This window comes from Triticum urartu, chromosome 7A (genome assembly GCF_056163025.1).
Source record: "Triticum urartu cultivar PI428250 chromosome 7A, HENAU_Tu73, whole genome shotgun sequence".
NCBI classification, from domain to species: domain Eukaryota; kingdom Viridiplantae; phylum Streptophyta; class Magnoliopsida; order Poales; family Poaceae; genus Triticum; species Triticum urartu.
This window is the reverse complement of record NC_141879.1, coordinates 475,198,315-475,217,539: the sequence shown is the minus strand read 5'-3', so window position 1 is coordinate 475,217,539 and position 19,225 is coordinate 475,198,315. Positions and strand designations below refer to the sequence as shown.

At 44.3% G+C, this 19,225-nt stretch overlaps 1 long non-coding RNA gene and 2 pseudogenes across 1 annotated transcript; 1 reads left to right on the top strand and 2 right to left on the bottom strand.

Moving 5' to 3' along the window:
* The first annotated feature begins 2,367 nt into the window (after window positions 1-2,367).
* On the top strand, window positions 2,368-6,199 carry LOC147960026 (uncharacterized). Its single transcript, XR_015611629.1, has 3 exons — window positions 2,368-3,273; window positions 4,545-4,608; window positions 5,913-6,199. It is a non-coding gene; the product is annotated as an uncharacterized LOC147960026 (long non-coding RNA).
* Window positions 6,200-10,509: 4,310 nt separating this feature from the next.
* Window positions 10,510-15,807, bottom strand: LOC147960025 (uncharacterized; annotated as a pseudogene).
* Window positions 15,808-17,391: 1,584 nt separating this feature from the next.
* Window positions 17,392-19,098, bottom strand: LOC147960024 (uncharacterized; annotated as a pseudogene).
* Between the last annotated feature and the right edge of the window lie 127 nt (window positions 19,099-19,225).

Below are 19,225 nucleotides of genomic sequence, written 5' to 3'. Positions count from 1 at the left end.
GGTGGTAAAACCACATATTATGAGTGAGTCACCATGTTCTGAACCATTATTTTGCACACTAACTCGAACATGTCTACTTTCTACTCTGTTGTCACAAAGTGCTTCAAAATATCTTGCGCTAAGCCCTGTTTGTTTGAGCTTCGGGTACCAAATTCAGCTTTGCCATTGAAGCTAAATTTGGAATATGAAACAAACAACTATTTCATTTTTGTTGACAGCAAAATCATGCCTCTCAAAATAGTTTTATCTCTCTAAATTAAGCCTTGAGCTCTCGCACCTCTGCAAATCTCTGCTTCCCTATGTGAAGTGTCTATCTATTTACTTTTATGCAATTTTTTTATACTATTGACAAACTATAGACTATTGCTTTGAATCATTCAAGTACAAATGTCCATGCCATAAAAGAAAATATTATATGATGAATATGATAGGTAGCATTCCACATCAAAAATTATGTTTCTATAATTTACATACTCGAGGACGAGCATGAATTGAGCTTGGGGATGCTTGATACGTCTCCAATGTATCTATAATTGTTTATTGTTTCATACTATTATAGTATCAATCTTGGATGTTTTATATACACTTAAAATCAATTATATATCATTTTTTGGACTAACCTATTAACTTAGTGCCCAGTGCCAGTTGCTGTTTTTTGCCTGTTTTTGGTTTTTCAGAATATCAGTACCAAACAAAGTCAAAATGCCACGAAACTTTTTAGAGATTTTTTTTCTGGACATAAGAGACCCTGGAAGTTTCGAGAGGGGACGAGAAGATGGAGCAGTGGCCCACGAGGCACCAGGCGCGCCCAGGGGGTAGGGCCTGCCCTGGTGGCTCGTGGGGCCCACGTGGCTCCGTTTGACCTAACTCTGCATCTATAAATTCTCTAAAATCAGAAAACCAACAGAGGAGTCCACGGGATACTTTTTTCGCTGCCGGCTTCCTATTCTCGAGAGATCCCATCTGGAGGCCTTTTCTGGCACTCTATCGGAGGGGAATCAATCACGGAGGGGCTCTACATCAACCTTACCACCCTTCCGATGATGTGTGAGTAGTTTACCACAGATCTACTGGTCCATAGTTAATAGCTAGATGGTTGTTTCTCTCTATTTGATCTTTAATACAATGTTCTCCTTGATGTTCTTGGAGTTCTATTCGATGTAATCACTTTTTGCGTTGTGTTTATTGGGATCCGATGAATTGTGAGTTTATGATCATATTATCCATGAATATTATTTTAGTTCTCTGAACTCTTTTATGCATGATTATTATAGCTTCGTATTTCTCTCTGATCTATTGATTTGGTATGACCATCTAGATTTATTTATCTTGTAATAGGAGATGTGCTTTGTAATGGGTTCGATCTCGTGGTGCTCAATCCCAGTGACAGTAGGGGACATGACACGTATTGTATCGTTTGCTATTAGGGATAAAAAGATGGGGTTTATTCATGCGTGATTTTACTTTTTCTACATCATTTCATCTTGCTTAAGGCATTACTCTGTTCTTTATGAACTTAATGCTCTAGATGCATGCTGGATAGCGGTCGATGTGTAGAGTAATAGTAGTGCATGCAGAATCATTTCGGTCTACTTGTTTCGAACATGATGCCTATATACATGACCACTGCCTTGGATATCGTCATGATACCATGATTATTTGTTTCTCTGTGAATTGCCCAACAATAATTTATTTACTCACTGTATGCTATTTTTAAGAGAGAAGCCTCTAGTGAAAACTATGACCCCCTGTTTACTTCTATCATATATTAAAATCCTAAAAATACCTTACTGCAATTTTACTTTATTTATTTTATTTTGTATTTTTGTTCGATCTATCTACCTATCTATCTATCTATCTATCTGTCTATCTATCTATCTATCACCATACAATTTAATCTTGCAATTAACCGTTAAGAGATTGACAACCCTTTGTCCGCGTTGGGTGCAAGAATTTGTTATTTTGTGTGCAGGTGCTATTAGCGAGTTGTTGCCTGATTCTCCTACTGGTTTGATAATCTTGGTTTCGTAACTAAGGAAAATACTTATCTCTACTGTATTGCATCATCCCCTCCTCTTCGAAGGAATCCCAACGTAGCTCACAAGTAGCAAGCACCAACATCTTTGAGGAGTCGGATACACAAGATGGTTGGTTGATCGGTCCGGTGCCTTCTCGACGAAATCTATGTATGAGCGTTTGGGGATGGGCATAATCCAATCGATATGTTGGAACTTTGGAAAACTAGACTTCCTCCTCAGATGAAAGTGTTCCTAGGGCAGCTCATTTGGGGCCAACTCTCTTCCGGGGACCAAGTGCTAAAAATAAACATTCCAGCGACTGTGACGCCCGGATAATTAAGCTATAGTAACCCTCTACTAATGATGCCACATCACCTTGATTACTCTTGATAAACTCGCGTTGATTCAAAACTGAACTCAAATTTTAAAATTAAGTCAAATTATTATTTTTTTAATCGGTAAAACAAAAATGTTCGTTGTGTTGCAAATATTCAATAAGAAATTGTGATGAATTAACCAATCTCATTTGAATTACTAAAATTCCCTTAACAAGTTAATAAGTGTCCAACAACACATATCTTGGCCATTTTGAATTCAAAAAAATAATTAGCCTTTTCCAAATATTCTAGCGACTTGTGTGTGGCCCAACAATTTTGCCTTGGATTTTTGTGCGAAGTTTCACATTTGACTAAATTCATTTGGTCACTTAATTAAAATAAAGAGTAGTAAAGAAATATAAAAAAATAGAAACGAGGAGGCCTCCTACTCTATTGAAATATTTGGCCCATCTAGCACCATAGCAGGCCCAACCCACGCAGGCCTCCTTCTGCCTCAACTACAGGAGGCAGAGAGGTCGTGGCGCGCATCCATGGCGCCTTGGCCATGGATGGCCTCCACGTCGCCCTCCCCACGACCTATAAAGGTGCCGAACGAAACCCTAGAGCACTCCCTCCCGTTCCCCTCCTCGATCCCCTTGCGCCCCCTACCTCTACTGCTCGATTTCGAGCTCGGAAGATCCGCGGTGACCGCTACCTCTCCGTCGACAGACGCGGCCACCGGCCTCCCTGCACCTCCTGCTGATGCCCAATGGAACCGCCGCCGACCGCTCCATCCTGTGCGGGCATCCACTTACCCGGAGCCGCTCCGTAGCTTCGCCATCGTCCTGTCTTCTTCAACGGGATCCGTCGCTGCTCGACGCCGATTCGCGCCGCCCCGACAACCCTCGGCTTCCTCAAGCACACCACCGACCTCCGTTGTGAGCTCCTCCTCCATTCCCCCCTCCTTGTGCCTCAATTCGTGCCATAGCCGCTGCCCTTGAGCTTGGTCGGAGCTCCGCGTGCCCGCTCGCCTCTGGCCGCGCTCACCGCGCCTAGCCCGCGACCTGGGTCCCCCCCTGCCGTACCCACACGCCCAAGCCATCCCCTGGCCACGTCCGCCTGGGCGTGGTGCGCCAGCCGCGCGCCCGTGCCGCCGCACTCTCGGCCGCCCTGTGCTGCTGGCTATTAGTGCTGCCCCTTGCGCGCTGCTACTGCTCCTTCCCTGCTGCACTGCTGCTGGCTGTTGCCGCTACCATGGCTGCTACTCAAGCTGATGCCGTTGTGTGCCGCTGCTTGCTCCTGCCGTTGCTTGCTGCTTCGCTCTGGTGCTGCGCTATTTGCTACCGTGTCGTACTGCTACTAGCTGATGTCGTGTACTGCTCCTCCTTGGTCATGGCTGAGCAGGCGTGTGCGTGATGTGTGTGTGTGGCGTGTGCGTGCTGTGTGGGTGTGTGATGAGTGTGCGGCCGCCCATGGCCATGGCCGAGTGCATCAGGTGCGTGTGGTGTGTGTGTGTTCGGCTGAGAAATTGCCAACGAAGGTCGGCCTTCATTTGATTAGTACTAATCCCTCTCTAGTGCTAGTCCCCTCTAGTATTAATTCCCTACTAACCCACCCCCACTTTGAGTCTATCACGTGTGGCCCCACTAGATAAATTGTTTAAACTAAAATAACTTTTAACACATATTACACTTACATGTGGGTCCTCTAACCCTGTTGACTGGTCAATCATTGACTTGGTCAACAATCAACCAAACCCCCTAACCCCACCATCATAGACTAGGCTAGGCAACCCCTTGGTACACTTAGAAATTATGTTTTAATTTCGAATTAATAATAAATCCAGGAATTTCAAAAAAAACTTTAAAACTTTGAAATATCATAGAAAATAAATCGTAACTTGGATGGAAAAGTTTTCTACATGAAAGTTGCTCAGAACGACGAGACGAATCTGAATACGCAGCCCGTTCATCTATCACACATCCCTATTATAGCAAACACACAACAATCCACTTCCGATTCATTTGTCCGAAAACGACAAACTTCGGGAAAACATTCTCGGATGTTTTCCCCCTTCACCTATATCGCCTAGCATTGCGTTAGGTCATCCCTAGCGCCGTGTATTGCCGTGTCTTGCTTTGTGATGCTTTTGATTGCTCTGTTATTTATTGTGTTTCCCCTCTGTTACTTCTTCCCGGTAAAACCCAAGACTGCCGGCGACCCCCAGTTCGACTACGGTGTTGATGACCCCTCCTTCTCGTCTGAGCAACCAGGCAAGCCCCCCTTGATCACCAGATATCGCCTATTCTTCTCTATACTGCTTGCATTAGAGTAGGGTAGCATGTTACTGCTTTCAATTAATCCTATACTGCTGCATAGCCTGTCCTTGCTACTACTGTTGTTACCATTACCTGCTATCCTACTGCTTAGTATAGGATGCTAGTGTTCCATCAGTGGCCCTACACTCTTGTCCGTCTACCATGCTATACTACTGGGCCGTGATCACTTCGGGAGGTGATCACGGGCATATACTATATACTTATATTGTTACATTACTTATGATACTGTTCGGAGATGGGGGTTGAAGGGGCAGGTGGCTCCATCCAGGTAGTGGTGGGCCTGAGTTCCCGCCGGCCCCCGATTGTTACTTTGTGGCGGAGCGACAGGGCAGGTTGAGGCCACCTAGGAGAGAGGTGGGCCTGCCCCTGGTCGGCGTTCACGGATACTTAACACGCTTAACGAGATCTTGGTATTTGATCCGAGTCTGGCTACTGGCCTATACGCACTAACCATCTACGCGGGGACAGTTATGGGCACTCGACGTCGTGGTATCAGCCGAAGCCTTCGTGACGTCAGCGACTGAGCGACGCGCGCCGGATTGGACTGGAACGCCCGCTAGGCTAGGTCTGCTTCCGGTCGCGTTCGCAACGTGCAGGTGTGCAATGGGCGATGGGCCCAGACCCCTGCGCCATAGGATTTAGACCGGCGTGCTGACCTCTCTGTTGTGCCTAGGTAGGGCTGCGACGTGTTGATCTTCCGAGGCCGGGCATGACCCAGAAAAGTGTATCCGGACAAAGGGGATCGAGCGTGTTGGGTTATGTGGTGCACCCCTGCAGGGAAGTTAATCTATTTGAATAGCCGTGATTTTCGGTAACAGGACGACTTGGAGTTGTACCTTGACCTTATGACAACCAGAACCGGATACTTAATAAAACACACCCTTCCAAGTGCCAGATACAACCGGTGATCGCTCTCTCACAGGGCGACGAAGGGAGGATCATCGGTTAGGATTATGCTATGCGATGCTACTTGGTGAACTTACCATCTACTCTCTTCTCCTGCTGCAAGATGGAGGTTACTAGAAGCGTAGTCTTCGATAAGACTAGCTATCCCCCTCTTATTCCGGCATTCTGCAGTTCCGTCCACATATGATACCCTTATTCCATTTGATACCAATGCATACATATGTAGTGTAGCTCCTTGCTTGCGAGTACTTTGGATGAGTACTCACGGTTGCTTTGCTCCCTCTTTCCCCCCTTTCTATACCCGATTGCTGCGACCAAACGATGGAGCCCAGGAGCCAGACGCCACTGTCGATGACTACTACTACTACTACTCGGGAGGTGCCTACTTCTACGTGCAACCCGCTGACGACGACCAGGAGTAGTTTAGGAGGATCCGAGGCAGGAGGCCTGCGTCTCTTTCGATCTGTATCCCAGTTTGTGCTAGCCTTCTTAAGGCAAACTTCTTTAACTTATGTCTGTACTCAGATATTGTTGCTTCCGCTGACTCGTGTATGATCGAGCTCTTGTATTCGAGCCTTCGAGGCCCCTGGCTTGTAATATGATGCTTGTATGACTTTTTTTTATTTGTAGAGTTGTGTTGTGATATCTTTCCGTGAGTCCCTGATCTTGATCGTACACGTTTGCGTGTATGATTAGTGTACGATTGAATCGGGGGCGTCACAGCGACGATATTTATCCGCTTTGTGGTGTCCAGAAGAACCTCAGCCACATATTTTTCTATTGTGCGACCGTGTAATTTCGTTGGGGCTGCCGGAGGGAAGTGTGGGGCAATGATTGGTGCCCTAGCAATTTTCCGAACTTTTATAAGAATATCGCTAGTTTTTCAGGGCATGCCCGCAGATTGTTGTGGATTAACTTTGGGGCCATGACTTGGACCTTGTGGTGCACTAGAAACAAGATGGTCATTGAGCATAGCTTTCCTGTGTGAACCTCTGACATGATTATAAATTGTGTGGTTTCATGCAACTGTGGAGACCTATCAACAAGCGGCGTGACAGGGTGGCCGTTGGTAAGTTAACAAGGAAGCACAAGGAGTTGGTGGCCACGCTCATGATGATCACCTACCCCTTCTGAGACTAAATTTCATTTTTTTCGGGCATATTGTTATTGTTGCCCCAGCTGACCTTATGTTATTCACTTCCCCCTTCCCCCCTCACTCACTCGCCTCTCTCTTTTGCGGACCTTCGTTTTGCGGTTGCTTGTATGTTTGTTTGGGCTTATTCTATATATACCTAAATAGTTCATCTTCATTATTTTTATTATCATAACATGAGCACATACCACATCATCGAAGGCCTACCGCAACAGGCATGGGAATTTCTTTTCATTATTAGTTGATCCTCACTATTTATATTTATTTCAACATGCACACCTACGCTATGCATACATGTCACCTCATCGAAGGCACACCCAACATGCATGGGAAAATATTTCATTATATTATACTACCTATATTCAATAAATTTTTTAACTATACAATAATCCAATACAATATATAATACGTATTTTTAGTTTTTTCCACATATCATTAATCAAAATGTTTCATTCAACCAAATTTTATATAAATATATTGCAATATATTCCCGCTGCAAAGCGCGAGATATCATCTAGTTATAAAGCGGGGCGCGAAGCCTTTTCTGGCTAAGGCACTGATGAGCTTATGTAGCAACAGCTTGGCATGATCTACTTATGGGCACATTGTCGCTGAGATCAAATCTTTGATGGTAGACCGAGAGTTTATTCTGCAATGATAATAAAATAGAATAACAAATTGACAGTTGTACTGAGCGAAGTATTGTTGTGTGGCTACATAGAGGACCCCATGTATTCATGTGGCTGTAGTTTAGTGGTGAGAATTCCACGGTGTGGCCGTGGAGACCTGGTCTCAAATCTCAGCAGCCACAGTTACCCTCTTCACCAGGGTTCAAATCCTGGTGCTCGCATTTATTCCTGGATTTATTTCAAGATTTCCGGTGATGCGCATTCAGTGGGAGGAGACGTTCCCGTCGACGACGAGGTGTCTACAGTGACTTTGTAAATTTCAAGATGATATGCCGGCTCAGTCTTTTAAAGATGCTCATAAAGGTAGGGTGTGCGTGTGTGCGTTCATATGAATGAGTGTATGCGCGTGTATATGAGCGCTTGTGTCTATACTGATGTCCAAAAAAACCCTATTATTATGAGCAAAACTCCTATTTAAATAAAGAAAAGCCTGCATCATCTAAACACCGTGCTCATTGATTTTGAAGCCCTCCCATTCAATTAAGATGTTTAGTTTTGGATTTGGTTGATGAATTTGACCAGGTCAACTATTTCTCAAGGATCTTTTTTATTCATTCATAGTATTCAATATTGGATTTGATTCATGATTTTAACTGAATCAACTACTCCCTCAATTCCACAATGTAGTGCGCTCGCACTTCCAGAGATTCAAGTTTGATCATAAATTTAACCAACTAGACCGACTGCGGTGGGAGAAAAAAATTATATCACTGAATTCATATCGAAAATACGAATTCAGTAATATAATTTTTGCTCCCGCCGCAGTCGGTCTCGATCGTTAAATTTACGGTCAAACTTGAATTTCGAGAAGTGTGAGCACACTGCATTATGAAATAGAGGAGGTATTTCTCAAACAGCAGTAATCAGACTGCACATCCCCTTGCCACCTAGAAACAAAAAGTGCAACCACTTAGACATTCTAGCACCAATGTAATATATATGGTCACCGGTGCAAGAAACTTTCCTACATAAATGAGAGTTAATTAACATATATTAACATTTCTTTTTATTCATTTGGATAACAAGTATTTTTGAACGGAGAGAGTAACCTAGAATCACACTGCAAAGAGCCACCAAAACACTGCATTATAAAAAAACACTCACCATCTTTCGTAGGCGCCAAACCAAATATATATAAAAAAATCTTAACAACATCAACGGTTTAGCGAATAGGAGTAGCGTTGAACCCTTCTAGCATTGATTCATCATGGTATAGGCACCAAGAGTAGGAGTAGCGTTGAACCCTTCTAGCATTGACCAGGACATTTTTTTTCTTTCGCAGGGTCCGTCCCCCATCCCCCGCGCCGTTCCTGTGAGCGGCCCAGGCGGAACCCTAGTTCGCCGCTGCCGCTCCCCTTTCTCGCCTCCTCCCTCCTCGCCGTCGCCAGGGAACGGCGGCGGGCAAAGCCCGCGCGTGCGTCGGCGGCGGCGGGGCTCCTCCCCTCTCGCGAGGCTCCTGGGCGGCGCGGGACAGCCGACCCTCGTGGCGGCGCTCGGCTCGGCGGCAGCGTGCGTCGGGCCGCCGACGGATCTGGGCGGCGTGGCTCCCCTGCTTGGTGGTGCTGCGGCGCTGGCGGCGGCGGGGTCTGCGCGGGACGGCGAGGCGCGGGCTCCTCCTCCTCCCGATCTGATGGCGCCGCGGCGGCGTCGGTGCTTGGGCGTGCAGCGGGGTCCGCGCAGGTCGGCGGCGTGCGACGTTTTCTTCCTCCCTGATCTGATGGCTCCACGGTGGCGCCAGTGCTCGGGCGGCGGTCGGCTTCGGCGTTCTGTGCGCGATTCCAGGATCCCACGATCCGGATCTGGCGCGGGTTGGGAGGTTGACGGCTCCTCTTGGTGGTCGGTGCGCGAGGCTCACAACGGGGTGTGTGTGCTGGCGGCGGTCGTCTGAAGCCTGACGTAGGGCGCATCAGGCTGGTGGGAGTTGGTGGTGCAGCGACATCATCTGTGGCGGCGGTGCTGCGAGGCCCTGCTAGGAAGGGTCCTAGCGGGCAGCGGGCGCTCGGCTACAGCCGTGTGAGGCATGCGGTGATGCCTCGACGGAGTTGGTGCCGGAGAGTGGCTCGAGGTGCGGATCAGACTGGATCTGGTGGCAGTCCCCTGGTGCGGGCGAAGCCCGTCGTGGCGGTTCTGGTCCTTGCACCGCTCGGCGGATGCTGCGGTTCTTTGTTTGTGCTGCAAGCGGTGGCTTGAGGCGTTCTCCCTCGGCAGTGAGGTTGGAGTGGTTCTCGTTGGTGTGGCTTCGATGGCATGTTGCTGCAGCGTCGACGGTGCGAGGCATTGGTCAAGGCTGGCCATGATCTTGGCAGCGTGGATATGTGCAGCGCTATGGATGAAAATCCTGTTCGGCTTTGGTTGGACCGGCGATGATGGCATCCGTGGATGTCATTTCCCTTCCTGGAGGCATCGCCGTGTGTGTTGCCATTTGCCTCGTTGCCTGGTGGCGGCAATTGTCTCCGGGGCGAAAGCCTTGATTCGCAGGATTGGCATGGTGGCGGTGTCTTTGACGCTGTTCCTCTGTTGAGAGCATTGTGCTGGGAGATGAGAGGCCCTTTAATGCACTCCTCCGGTGTTCGCGACTGCCCGGATCGCTTCTCTCATGCGCTATGTACGGTCGTCGCTGGTTTATCCAAGGAAGCTGGAGTTGCTGTTCTTCGAAGATGACCGGTGTTGGTCGAGACGCGGCGAGGTTCGCGGTTTTGGGTAGGGAGTGATGTGATGGCTTGGTTAGGGTTGGTTTGTGACTCTTAGCTAGCGATGTGTAATCTCTTGTGCATATTTTTCTTCCTTCTATAAAGCTAAAGTACGCCATTGGCGTATCTAAAAAACCAGAAATGAAAGAAATGGAGTAATCTTTTGGGGAAGCACTAGCAACCAGACTACTGCTATTTAGCTTCCCATCAGACTACTAGTAAGTATGCACGTGCAACGCACGTCTGAAACAAAATGAGTTGATATAATATATTATTAAAATATATTTTCAAAAGAGTGACATATTTTGTGATCCAGAAACATGTCTTCACATAAAATGCACGATGACATAATAATTGTATTATAATTTGTTACAAAAAGATAATTTAGAAACCACAACTATATATCTCTTGAAGGTCCATCTTTTGAAGCAATGAAGGTCCATCTATTAATACGATCTATGATGCTTCGTTCAATTGATGGGATATTGTTTTGAGCTTCATACTTTAAAATATGCACCAAAAATTGCTTTCTCGGTTCAAAATCATCCTACATATGCATTAAGCAACATTGTTATAACAAAATAATGTGAAATGTGTATACAAATAAGCATGGTGTAAATACTAACCTGGGGTATGGGAAAATATAGCTGTCCATCGCACAATGAGTGCATGAAATTAAACACCAAATAACACGACAAGGCACTCCATTTATAAAAATATTACATTGTCTATTGAATAAATCAATTAATCTTGTAATGCATTGAAAAGATTCATACCCATGTGAGTTTGTTGGAACAATAGGAACTTTGCATTCCCATTTAGAGATGTCGTCTTTGAATGCAGGGTTTGCAACTTGGAGTGCACGATTTAGGTTGTTGACCACAGTTTTAAGTATAATTTTTCTCAAAATAGGTATTGGTATCGGATCCATAATTGAGACAACCTTTTTATTTTGATCGAGAACAAACAATAGAAATATCCCACAAATATCCCATGGCAATAAAATCTGCAACGATGCATACGATTAAAAATTTAGAAAACATTAGTTAAGGCATGACAAACCATTGTTATAAATTAAAATTTTAAAACTTACTATATCGCACTGTGAAATATGATACTCATTACTGTCTGGCCAGCTATCAAACATCGATTTGAACATAGCAATGTCCATATTGTCACGATGACGTGAGTCTCGTGCATAGTAGGACATGGACTAAAATAAGAAAAAGAAAATATTAGTTCCATGAGGCAAAATGTAATACAGGATTATAATGACTTACACAAAAATTTAGATCCATGTAGTGACATGGAATGTCTCTGAAAAGCTGGACTTCGTGGCGCGCTAGTATCCGTACAGCCATATTGAAGCAATCAACATCCATGCATTCATCATTATTTAATATGTCTTTTATTTGTCTCAAATTCAAACTAATGGGATAAGGATCAGAGCTTTTCACCCATTCGCTTCTATAAAATTGAAATTCTGTCAATTATAATAAAATCACAGTAATTTATTACAATACAAAATGAACTTAAAAAATATGGCTTACTCTAGTAGAGCGACATCATCAACCATACCGATGAACAAACAAAGTTCATCTATTAAGTCGTCATTTGTTGGAGTGAGAGAGGGCGAAAGGATAAATGATTGCGAGATGAGCTCTACTTCTGACAATGTACTCGATGGTTTGAGGTTCTCAGGGGGTGTGTCCAGAATCATACAATCCGTGGGATCTGTGTTGTTTTCGTCATCTTCAATGTCTCGATTTCTTATATTATCATCATTCAATTCCGAGTCCACTAAAATGACTGCTAGTTTTGTTCTAAAATCTGTGATATGATCCTATTAAAATAGAACTCATAGTTAAATAGTGATACACCATAGAATGCAAGTATAATGATACACATCGAAAAATACCTGTGTAGGAGAGTCAGACAAAATTTCTCCTGTGAAGTACTCCATAAAATTTACCATCCACAAACCACAAGATGACCTGCATGATTACAAAATTTAAAGATATTCAATAATTTTTTTAATCAATTATATATATATTTATATAAGAAGACTTTTAAAATCATCAAATGATCATGACTGTAACAAAGAAGTGATGATAAAGAAAATCCTGTGCTCACTCACAATCCCTCTTGGGAATGTAATCTCAATAATGTAAGAAGTTGATATATTTTGGTTTGGACAACCCCGCACTCACTCATAATACCTCTGCGAAACGTGCTTAACAGTGGAGATTAGTAAAGTAGTAGAGTATTAAATAAAAAACTCAGTTAGTGAACCTTCCACCGCCCCCTCACTCCCTCCTCCTTCACAGGCACACGCCAGATTCCCCATTCTTCCCCCTCCCTCCCTCCTACACTGGCACACGCCAGATTCCCCATCCACAGCCGGCGATCTGTGGTGGCCGCCCCTCCCCTTCGTCACCACTGCCAGCCGCCACGGAGGTCCCTGATGTGCCCCTTCCCCTCCCTTCGTCACCACTGCCGGCCGCCACGAAGGCCCGTGATGTGCCCCGCCCCTCCTCTCCGTCACCACTGCCGGCGGGCGCGCAGGCCCTTGATCTGCCCCGCCCCTTCTTCGTATAAGGTCGCCGAGGTGCTCGAGGAGGTGCTAGAGCTCGGCATGGGCGCCGGCGACGCCGGGGCCCTCCCTCCTCCTGACGCACTCGCCGTCGCCGCCATGAGCGTCTCCACCTTCTCCCGCGCGCCATGAACTTCCCTTTCCCCCCTGCTCGGGATGCCAGCAAGGTCCGGTTTCAACTCTCATCCCCTCGATCCGGATGCTCTACTCTCCGACCACAACTTTATTTGGCTGTTCGATTCGGTCCGGAGCAGGAGCTCAGATCTGCAGTTCCTTCCTTCCATGGATGACCACGAAGACCTCTGCATGCTGTGCTGCTGCTCGGGACCCTCCCTATGCTTCTCATCGCTCGTCTGGGTCCAGGCTAGTGTCTCCGACCCCTGCTTGTCCCCGTCAAATCGGTGCATAGCCTCATTTTATTCTGCATTCTGCATCCTTTCAACTTGTATACTTTATTCTTATTGTGGAGAAATTTCTTTTGTGATGCAACTAATGGGGACATACAAAAAACACATAATGTCGATTGCTTTGAGTTAGAAGGTATACCCATCTGTTTGCAGTCTTCTCTTAATACACTCTTCCCTTGGCCATGCACTGATGTTTAAGTCTTTCCACTTATCAGATTTTAGTTCCATTTGAAGCTTAGCATATTGGAATACATTTTCCAGTCCTTTCAGTTGTTGCATGAATAAATGACAAAGTATTAGCATCACAACCGAAGAATAACAGAAAGTTGTCTTATCAAAAGATGGTGCAGTGGGACTAATAACTAACCATAGCAGTGAGGTCTTTGCGGTTCATTCCTGGGCCTACCGAGTTGAGCACCTGGATACATCGCTTTCCGGTATTTATAACTGCTAGGTACCAATGAAACTCTTCAATGTTAACTAGAACGAATATCTGAAAATAGGTTTTTTGTTAGTTTAGGTCCCATGTATACAAACATTTGTCCTCTGTTGAATTCATAGTAATATGTGCGGAACTGAGACTCACCATATCATGTTCCAAATAAGTTTTAGCTCTCTGTAATACCCATCTTGGTGCGTCATCCCATATAGAGCTAAATTCCTTTATCATCTTAGAGATGCATGCATTCTCTAAGAAAACACTTCCACCTGACCTCATCTGTAGATGCTCTTTAGCACTTATGCAATGTATGCATGCGTCTATGATCTACAATATCAAGTGCACACCTTGGTTAAGAGATAACAGGAACTCATGTTAATAACATCCTCTTCTCATAAAGCTACATATACTTACTTCGTCGCCAACAAATTCTCCTTCAGTTAAAAGGCGTACTAATTGTAATTTTTTGAGATATGAGTCGTTGACGCTCACTAAATTTCTTTTATCGCTTGGTTCAGTCATGATATTTTCAATCACGGATCAATCATCGCCGGTGCAGGCATAATCTATCATGATGTAAGTCAAAACATTTATTAATAACGAAGAAAATAAATGTAGCAAAAGCAAGGCATAGAAGGACTTGTCCGTGCCTTCTGGAGCCACCACATAGTCTGGTGCCTTCTTGGGTTTGTTATGTAGTCGGATAGGCTTCCCTGTTTGTGGCCCTTTCATGCCGGACGTTTGTGCTAAATCTTTGTCCTCATCTGCCACCATTTGTTCACTTGTTTCATCAAAGGATAATTCCTGAAAGCCACGGTACAAAGAATAATCGGTATACAGGATATAACATAATTAGAATTAGAACTATTTGGGACATAGTTGAAAAAGAGAAGATGCCTCTGTCACTTCGGAGACTTCGGAATCAGTGGACTGCGTGCTCTGCTTTTTCTCCACTTCTTCTGTGTTGGCTATTCCATTTGATTCTGCCAGAGTGTCCCCTATAGTTTTCGCCCCTTCATTGCCCAATGTTTGTGCTAATTCCTCATCCTGAGCTAGCCCCATTTGTTCACTTGTTTCGTCGAAGGTTAATTCCTGGGAGCAACATTACAAAGAATATTTTGTATGCAGGATATAATATAATTAGAATTCGAACTATTTGAGACATAGTTGGAAAAGAAAATATGCCTCTATCACCTCGGAACCAGTGCTCCACGTGTTTTTCTTTTTCTCCACTTCTCCTTTGTCGGCTATTTCATTTGATTCTGCCAGCTTGTCCCCTATAGTTTCTGCCTCTTTGGTGTTGAATATTTGTGCTAATTTATCGTCTTGACGTGGCTGCATTTGTTCGCTTGTTTCCTTGAAGTTTAATTCCTGAGAGCAATATTACAAATAAGGATAATTCCTATGCAGGATATATTATATAATTAGAATTAGAACTATTTGGGATAGTTGAAAAGAAAGCATGCCTTTGTCACTTCGCAATCAGTGGCCTGCATGCTATTATTTTTCTCTACTTCGTCTTTGTCGTCTATTCCATCTGGTTCTTCCTCGCTTACTAACTGAAACACACAATAATATAATATTATCCAGTACTTATAAAATAGCAATTATTATTAAGGTGAGTAAAGAATTATAGGCATGATATTATTATATTGTACAAACTACATATTGTTTTGTCCCGGCAGAATAAAAATAATAGTGACATGTCAAAATAAAAACCGCCTTTGTCGACTTGGGGTTTTGTATGCTTGTCTTAGGGTATGACCTCATCAATTTGCATATTTTCTGTATCATCGATGATGGTTTGTTCTTCTATTGCATTTGTTGACTCGATGTTGTCCTCGTGTTTGGTTTTATGCTCGTCCTTGCCTCCCCCGTCGATGTTTTCCTGAAAACCAAGCACATATTATTGTCACGTTGTTAACATGAGGCCCCTAAGTTCTGTTACCTTGAAAAACAATTTTATATGTTGGGACGGAGGGAGTACATCACAACTGGGTGCACATATTTTGACATTCACTTGCGTGACTATTCTCTCAAGTAATCAGGTGGATGTTGCCCAAAGAATTTCTACAGTCAAGCATCTTGGCAATTTTGTGCGGTCATACAGGGCATGTTGATTCACTTTGTTGGAATCCCTACTATGTTGCCTTGTAGATGTGAAATCGTGAATAGGATTTAATTACAGAGACATATCATTACCGTGATGATAGCAGATTGATCGGCACAGGCCACCGAGGATTGTGACCCAGACATGGAGGACGATGGTAGTTCACCACGGACAGATGCTGGAGAGTCTTGCGGTGGAGGAGGCAGGCGCGGTGGAGGGGTGTGAGATGCAGCAGTCCTTTGCGAGAGATGATGAAGGAGAGGTCGAAGGAAACCCTACGGTGCAAAACCCGTTGCTTCTTTATGCTCTTGATGATCGAGAGATCGTTTGTTGCCACCAATATGGAAGGCAGAAATCACGGGAATTCCTTCCATAGCATGAGGAAAGGGAATCGTGAGTGTTATCTCAGGCCCCACACTTTCCTTTAATTTATCTTAGGCCCAATGCTTTTTTTTCCTTGGATTTATCTCAGGCCCAAAGCATTTCGTTTTATTTTTTATACCCCACGCATACAGAATTAATGGAGTTATTTTCGCAATACATTTTTATACAGAAATATTGGTTTCAGCTCATTGGAACGTATCTTTGATTTTGTGTGTGTTTTCTCTTACCTTTTCATATACAGAAAGTTTACCTCAGTGGCCGTGCTGGACAGGAGGGGCCAGGGAAGTGCTTTAAGTTGTTCCAAGAAATGTGAGCCTGATAAAACGGTGACATAGAAGATTTTCACTATGGTGAGTTTCGTACTATGTTTTATTATTATATTATTGCTGCTCACGTGTAAAATAAAATTTTGCAATGAGAAGATACACGCTAGTTATTTCAGCCAGCTTAAATATTTCTGGTAAAGCAAACTTCTGTCCTGGACGTATGTTTAATATAGTAGTAATAATGCTTGACATTATCAATTAGCAAGTCCGCTAAAATATATTATAAACAGAACTGAAGTGTGTTCTTCAGTTTTCTTATGCATGAACAGTTGCATACACCAAATCAGTTACATTAAAACATAACCCATTCGGTGAATTATCAGAACATGGAAATCTGATGGCCCAAAAGTGGAGCACAATCTTAGCTGAAGCTCAACTATAGGCTAATCAGCGAGTGAATAGCAAAAGCTAATAACTATGATAGATTGTTGATGTTATTAAGACTGCATCATTTTAACTTCGGGTGCCTCTCTTCATGTGTTGTCTCCTTTCTTTCTCCTCTTTCTCGCGGAGTACCTCGACACTCAATTTGTCCTCTGCCTCTTCCTGGCATGAATGTCTGTTCAACCTTTTTTCTTTGCAGGTTTCTCACCTGACACGCTTAAACTCCCTGAAATATTGCAATACATTAGTACATTAGCACATTCTGCTCATAGAAAAATATTTTGCATGGAAGCTCAAAAAGAACACAGTAGCATACTTTTTACTCTTATCATCTGAAAAAAGGTGTAGGCACTATTATTTTATCTATGCCTACTCCATCTGATCATTACATATCATGTGCGTACCCCATTTGGTCATTACATACATATCAGAGGGGGATCAGATGGAGAAGCAGAGCAAAGCTCTCACCTTTTGCTCGATCGAAGAAGATACCCTTGTGTTCATATACCTTACCTCCTCTTCTGCTGCTTATTCTCCTTCGCTAAACCTGCAAATAAAAACAAATAAAGTTAGATCCACGAGTAGTTATAGATACAATAACAAGGTGCAAATAAATAATGGAATAACGCACCCGCCTCATCTCCCCAAAACATCTCTGTAGACAATGTTCTTGGTGCTTTTCCCAGAAATATCAACCTCGTTGTTTGGCTTGGCCAAAATCCGCGTCGTCTCTCTGGACACTCCCCTTGACAATGCAACATATAGCTGACCATGTGAGAATACTGGCTCGGGAAGGTAAATACCGACGTTTGGGATAGTCTGACCCTGCGCCTTGTTAATTTTCATCGCAAAACTCAGGCGAATGGGGAACTGTTTTCTCTTAAGTTTGAAAGGAAGTGAGATGTCCTCCGAGGGCGACATAGGGATCCTAGGTATGAACACCCTCTTTCCAGCATGCTGACCACCAACTATCTCTGCGTCGATAGCATTATCCTGGAAGGCTCTAATCATAAGTCGTGTCCCATTGCATAGGCCATTATGGGGGTCGATGTTCCGGAGCAGAATGACCGGGCAGTTAACCTTTAATCTCAACACATGCGGGGGCAAGCCATTTGGTGTGATCGAGTTTAGAAAATCAATCGTGTAATTATTCTGCAAGTCATCCTCGATGGAGTCGAAGCTATGGTATAACTTTTCTTCGCCTGGAAACCTAGAGATCATCTTGTCATTCAGGTGATCGACATGATCGTTCTTGGTGGAAAGAATAGCACGTGTGCTCATATACTCTCTCGATCTAGCATTAGCATACAACGATGGGAAGACATTGTCGATGAGTGTGTTAATAGCTTTCTCATCCTCGGTATAGCCGATCACAATGTCATCAGGGAGACGCACATAGTCGTCGCCAATTGTCTCTTCTGTTCCATTGCCGATCCGTAGGAGGTATTCGGAGAACCAAGGATCAGCCTGTGCTCGCATATTGCGCGTGAGGCGTATCTTCCGGGTCTTCTCCCACAGATAGGATCTCAGAAGTGTAGCATCCGTGATCTGTGCTCTTGTCCCACGTGTCACAACTGGAAGGACCTACCTGAAATCCCCACCAAATACGACAACCTTTCCCCCAAACAGCAAAGAACAGTCCATTATGTCCTGCAGGGATCTATCAAGCGTCTCAACTGCTTGACGTTTTGTCATAGCGACCTCATCCCAAATTATCAAGGACGCTTGTTTAAGCAACTCCGCTGTACCACTCTGCTTTGTGAAACTACACATGCTATTGTCAGTGAGTTTGATTGGAATTTTGAACCTGGAGTGCGCAGTCCGTCCTCCGGGCATTATCGACGCCGCTATACCTGATGTAGCAGTTGCGATCGCTATCTGGCCCATCGAACGCACCTTTGCAAGCAATGCCTTGTACAAGTATGTCTTTCCAGTGCCTCCTGGACCATCAACAAAGAATATCTGGCTTTTTTGTTTCATCACATGATCCATTATTTCATTGAAACCAGCCAGCTGCTCATTGTTCAAACTGCTAAATAAATCTAGGTGTTCTTTGTCCATGCTGATTTGCCTCTCCTTTGTTACCTCTTTATACTCACCGTCATAAGAACCATCGTTCCCAACCAAATCCGGAAGTCCATAGCTTGTAATATCTTTTCCCATGGATTGCAACATATCCCTGATATCTCTGAGGACCATCTGCTCAAGTGTTGCCTCATTGGATTGATTACGACGGTAATCCTCAGACATTGATGCCAGGTGTTTGTCCCACAGCTGCCGAATTTCTGTTGCCTCGCAAAACACCAGTATAGTTGCAAATAACCGTCTCAGGGCAGAAGGCATCTGAAATGTGGCTGCCTCCGTCATGCAATCATCAAGAGTCCTGTCGTGCTCAATGAGGCCTAAGTGCTCACATGCCTCCCTGAAGGAATTGCATGGCTTGCCGTTTACTGTTTTTAAATCATCGTAT